Raw genomic sequence first — 5,733 nt, 5'->3', positions numbered from 1 at the left:
TGACGTGTGCATGTGATGTGTGCATGTGACGTGTGTGCATGTGATGTGTGCATGTGACATGTGCATGTGACGTGTGTGCTGTGATGTGTGCATGTGATGTGTGCTGTGACGTGTGTGCATGTGATGTGTGCATGTGATGTGTGTGCATGTGATGTGTGCATGTGATGTGTGCATGTGACATGTGTGCATGTGATGTGTGCATATGACGTGTTCATGTGATGTGTGCATGTGACATGTGCATGTGATGTGTGCATGTGACGTGTGCATGTGACGTGTGCATGTGACGTGTGCATGTGACATGTGTGCATGTGATGTGTGCTTATGACGTGTTCATGTGATGTGTGCATGTGACATGTGCATGTGATGTGTGCATGTGACGTGTGCATGTGACATGTGCATGTGACATGTGTGCATGTGATGTGTGCATATGACGTGTTCATGTGATGTGTGCATGTGACATGTGCATGTGATGTGTGCATGTGACGTGTGCATGTGACGTGTGCATGTGACATGTGCATGTGATGTGTGCATGTGATGTGTGCTGTGACGTGTGTGCATGTGACATGTGCATGTGACGTGTGTGCTGTGATGTGTGCATGTGATGTGTGCTGTGACGTGTGTGCATGTGATGTGTGCATATGACGTGTTCATGTGATGTGTGCATGTGACATGTGCATGTGATGTGTGCATGTGACGTGTGCATGTGACGTGTGCATGTGATGTGTGCATGTGTTCACGTGCACACAAGTGTGTGTCAGGCATGTGAAGCTGAAGAGGCCCACAGTAGATGCTGTATGGCCTCCACTCTGCGGCTCCCTTGGCAGCAGTTTTCACCCACACCCACTGTTTCTCATGCAGCAGATGTGTTTTCACACAAAGCTGCCCACAGACATGCACTGTGTGAATCAGACAAAAGCCGACCCACTTGGTGCACAGGCGTGGATGGAGGAGAGACCCACGCCTGCTGAGGTAGCCTCCGTCCACCTTCTCAAGTCCCTCACCAAGCAGGGCTTGAATCCCTCTTTCAGTTAGAAGGTGAGGAGAGAAGGCTGGGGAGTGTCCTGCTCTCAGCTATGGCCACTGTCTCCAGGCTCAGCCATGCTTGGGGAGAACCCCACCACACCGGCTCCCCCAGGCCCGAGGTCCTCCCAGGGGCCCATTCTGAACTTCACCAGGACAGATTCATTAGCACTTGGGTCTAAATGACAAATAATCAGTGATTAAAGTCTGTTGACATTTTAGGAGGATCGAAAGTGGGTGAAGGAGCTGCCCTCCGGAGGCCTCCAGGCCAGTGGGCCCTCAGCTCTCTCAGTCTCACTGGGGCCTGCCTCCTTCTCTGGCATAGAAATAGCAGGAGCTCAAAATATTTGAAAAAGGAAGGAAAAGAGGAATAAATAAAGGAAGGAAGGTAGAAGGAGAGAAGGAAGGTAAGAAAGAGAGGGGGAGGTAAGCTGTTGGTGGGACTGTAAACTATTCAACCATTGAGGAAAACAGTGTGGCGATTCCTCAAGGATCTAGAACTAGAAATACCATTTGACCCAGCCATCCCATTACTGGGGATATACCCAAAGGATTATGAGTCATGCTGCTATAAAGACACATGCACACGTATGTTTATTGCAGCACTATTTACAATAGCAAAGACTTGGAATCAACCCAAATGTCCATCAGTGGCAGACTGGATTAAGAAAATGTGGCACATGTACACCATGGAATACTATGCAGCCATAAAAAAGGATGAGTTTGTGTCCTTTGTAGGGACATGGATGCAGCTGGAAACCATCGTTCTCAGCAAACTATCACAAGAACAGAAAACCAAATACCGCATGTTCTCACTCATAGGTGAGAATTGAACAATGAGATCACTTGGACACAGGAAGGGGAACATCACACACCAGGTCCTATTGTGGGGAGGGTGGGGGGAGGGATAGCATTAGGAGATACACCTAATGTAAATGACGAGTTAATGGGTGCAGCACACCAACATGGCACATGTATACATATGTAACAAACCTGCATGTTGTGCACAGGTACCCTAGAACTTAAAGTATAATAATAAAAAAAAAAAAAAAGAAGGAGAGAGGGAGGTAAGAAGGAGACCAGAAACTTCTGAAGTCCCCCCTTGTTGCTGACATTGAGCGGCCCCTCTCCAAGCCACATGCACCTTGCAGGTTTGTGTTTGTGACCAACGGACCAGACCCAGTGGCTGAGCTGGGAGGCTGAGGCTGTCTTCCGTCTGTCACATGCAATAACTTAAAAGTGCTGTGCAAATACAGGATGTAAGAAAAAGAGGAATGTAGCATTCTCATTCTGCAGTGAAATGAGTGAGAAGGCTGAGTGATATGACTGATAAGTGGTATGACTTGCCTTAAAACACATACTCATGAGCTCAGGGCACCCAGAACCTCTCACTCATCTATCCGTTCATGTATCCAACGCATATCCCTGGAGCTTCTCCTGCAGGCCAGCGTGGGGAGGCCGTAGCCAAAATACGACTCCTGTCTTCAGGGAGCCTGTGTCTTCCCTGGGGAACAAGGAGGTAAACAGGTCACAAAGACGCAGAGTAGCTGCTGAGGGAGCTAAATAAAAGCACGGGAGAGGAGCCTCTAACTGGGGAGCTTTTCCTGGGAGGAGTCCAGTGAGCTGAGCCCTAAAGGACCGGAGGAAGTCCGCCACACCAAGGAGGAGGGAGGCCTGGGGGAGCCTGTCCCTAAGCAGGGGGCAGAATGCACGAAGCCCCTGAGGCCCATGAACTCCGTGACTCTGTGGACTCACAGCCAGCCCAAGCCCGGGTGGGCACGACCGGGCTGGCTCCAGCCTCCCTCAGCTCCACCACCCTGTCTGCAAGGAGCAAAGAAACCCCAAAGCACTTTGTTGTCTTAGTAAACACAACAGATGACTCAGGGCATTGAGCCTCTGATTATGATAATTTGTAAAAGTAATAGAAGCACATTTGAGAAAATGTTGAAAATAAAACGGGAAAAAGATGTACCTTTAATCTTATCACTGAGCATAGTAAACATAGCCATTTAGATATATTTCTTTATATCCTTTCCCATATACAAAAAGATTTAATCGTAGTTTATGTACAATTTCATAACTAGATTTTTCACTTACCGTTATAATCACTGGTGTATTTCATACCCGAGGGCCAGCACCACGGCTTGCAACCTGGGGCTCAGCCTCCATCTTCCCGGATGCAGCGCTGTGAGGGACCCCTGGGATTTGACGTGGAGGCAGGGGTTGCCTTCAGTCTTGCAAACTCACTGAGCACGTGCCAGGTCTGAGCCAGGCCGTGGCAAGAGAGACAGGTGATGTCCCAGTGGCATTGACATTCCAGCATGGAGTCAGACAAATCAGGTTTTTAAAAGTGACAGAAACTAAGCACGAGGATTACAACATGCAATTTGCTTTGTAATGAAACTACCACAGGATTGTATCAAATGAGATGATAAAGGTTTTATAAATTTGAAAGCCAAATAGAAAATTAATATGATGATTTTTATTAGAGACCTAGTTCATTTCTAAGATATTTGATATGTTTAGACTAAAATTGTCATAAGAAATATTTAATATTAATGGAAACTTACGTTTATTACAGAAGTGGTAAGAAGCAGCAGGCTGAGTGACCTTTCCTGCTGATTTATTACCTTGTAAAAGATTCCAGGAAGTATTTTGAAAACACCATTTTCTGGTCTCTTTAAAGCACATACACTGGGAAAGTGGCCAAGATGCAAACTCTTGGAGGATTTCAAATATGTCCCCTCGCGAGGACGTAGCAAATGGCACATTCTGTCTTTGATCCCCAAAGAGGAGACAAAGTTGTTTTAGAAAAACTGCTTCTCTGGAATTTAACCAGAACAAAGTGCCCTTGTCAAGGCTGGTTCAGCAAAGCGATGGAGCAGGCCAGGTTTGTACTCACACAGATGAGCCCTCTTCTTGTGGCTGTTTGTCACAGTTTTCTCACTTTCTGATAAGATTTCCTCAACTCAGCTTCTGGCTTCAACACATGGTCATTTCCTGTTTATTTCTTTTAATTGAAACTTCGGTTTTTTTACATACTCTCATCATTGTTCATGCAAAGCCTGCTTTAAAAAATTAATTTAAACAATTCAGCAACTACCTACGAAAGTTACCCCAAACGAAAAGTAGGACATTGGAAAATAACCCATATCTGCCTGAATGCCCCCATCCCTCCCCCTCCCTAGATGGCTGATGTCTGTGACTGGGCTTCCTGCACATATGTGTCTGTCTCATAAGTATGTCTCTAAAAATCATGTGGCTTCAGTTTTAGTTGTGTGAGTTTTTGTTGTTGTTGTTTTTTAATATTTCAGGATTTTCACTTGCCAGGCAAAATTAAATTGTTAAATTGTTTTTCTTTCTTTCTTTCTTTCTTTTTTTTTTGAGACGGAGTCTTGCTCTGTTGCCCAGGCTGGAGTGCAGTGGTGCGATCTCGGCTCACTGCAAGCTCCACCTCCCGGGTTCACGCCATTCTCCTGCCTCAGCCTCCTGAGTAGCTGGGACTACACGCGCTGGCCACCATGCCCCGCTAATTTTTTGTATTTTTAGTAGAGATGGGGTTTCACTGTGTTAGCCAGGATGGTCTCGATCTCCTGACCCCGTGATCCATCCGCCTCAGCCTCCCAAAGTGCTGGGATTACAGGCGTGAGCCACCGCGCCCGGCCTAATTGTTAAAATTTATGCATCTGATTGCATGTCACTGTTTTCTTCACTTGGAGTGCTGTACAACAACGTATGGTTTGAATGTGCAACAATTTATCCATTTTTCTGTTAGAAGTGATTTGAATTGTTTCCAGGTTTTTGCCTTCCTGTGAATGAAACATTTTCGCTGATGCCTTTGGCGCTCACAGGGAACACGAACGCTGCAGCTCTCAGCGAAGGGACAAGCTGCTGTCCACAGCAGCAGCTCCAGCTTTCTTCCCACTAGGAATGTGCATGGGGTCCATGCAATCTGCATCTGCCCCTTTGCTTGGAGCCATCAGATGTCACTACTTTTTTCCACTTAAATGAGAGTAAAATGGTATCTCTGTGATTTGGACTTGCATTTTCCTGATCACTAAGGATGTTCGGCCTCTGCATATATTTGTTGGTTATATGCTCCATTTTTTGTGAACTGTGTGCTGCCTTTTGGACACTTGTAATTGAATTATCAGTCCTTTTCTTATTGATTTATAATAGCTCTTTGGATTATAGACACAAAGCCTTTGTACATTTTGTGCTGAGCATATCTGTTTTTATTTTGTAATGTGTTTCCAATTTCTTTAAGGTAATTTGATTTTCTGTTATTGATAACACTTGTTATTTAAGACGTCTTTGACTACATCAAAGTGTGGAAGAGTTTCACCTGTATTTCCTGTTTTCATTCTTCCTAATGAAACCGAGCAGTGTCAACGCGTGCATAATTTCTGCTGTATTCTCAAGGTGCACTGGGCAGCAGTTTGGAGTTGCTATGCCTTACGGAGGCCATATGCTTTTAAAGATTTTTACCTAACATGGAATGAAAGATCTGGATCCTCAGTTGTGTGATTTAAGGTATCAGCGTAAGTGGAAAACATGTCGTGGAGAGCTCCTCCCAATGTCTTTCTGTTTACTTGGTGAAAGTGCCCAGTTCCTTGGAATGGGTTCTCCCAAAATGTCCAGGGCCCTCTGGGCTCCTACAGGATGTCTTAGGAACTGTTGGCACAGACTCATTCCTCTTCCATGAGAAACCTT

At 45.6% G+C, this 5,733-nt stretch overlaps 1 long non-coding RNA gene across 1 annotated transcript; it reads right to left on the bottom strand.

Annotated features, from left to right (window-relative positions):
• Positions 1-1,589: 1,589 nt before the first annotated feature.
• On the bottom strand, positions 1,590-3,948 carry LOC144340044 (uncharacterized). The gene is made up of 2 exons (XR_013415770.1): positions 3,118-3,948; positions 1,590-2,524 (listed from the first exon to the last, which is right to left on the bottom strand). It is a non-coding gene; the product is annotated as an uncharacterized LOC144340044 (long non-coding RNA).
• Between the last annotated feature and the right edge of the window lie 1,785 nt (positions 3,949-5,733).

Source organism: Macaca mulatta, chromosome 3, assembly GCF_049350105.2.
Source record: "Macaca mulatta isolate MMU2019108-1 chromosome 3, T2T-MMU8v2.0, whole genome shotgun sequence".
Classification (NCBI taxonomy): domain Eukaryota; kingdom Metazoa; phylum Chordata; class Mammalia; order Primates; family Cercopithecidae; genus Macaca; species Macaca mulatta.
This window is presented reverse-complemented; position numbering and strand designations above follow the sequence as displayed.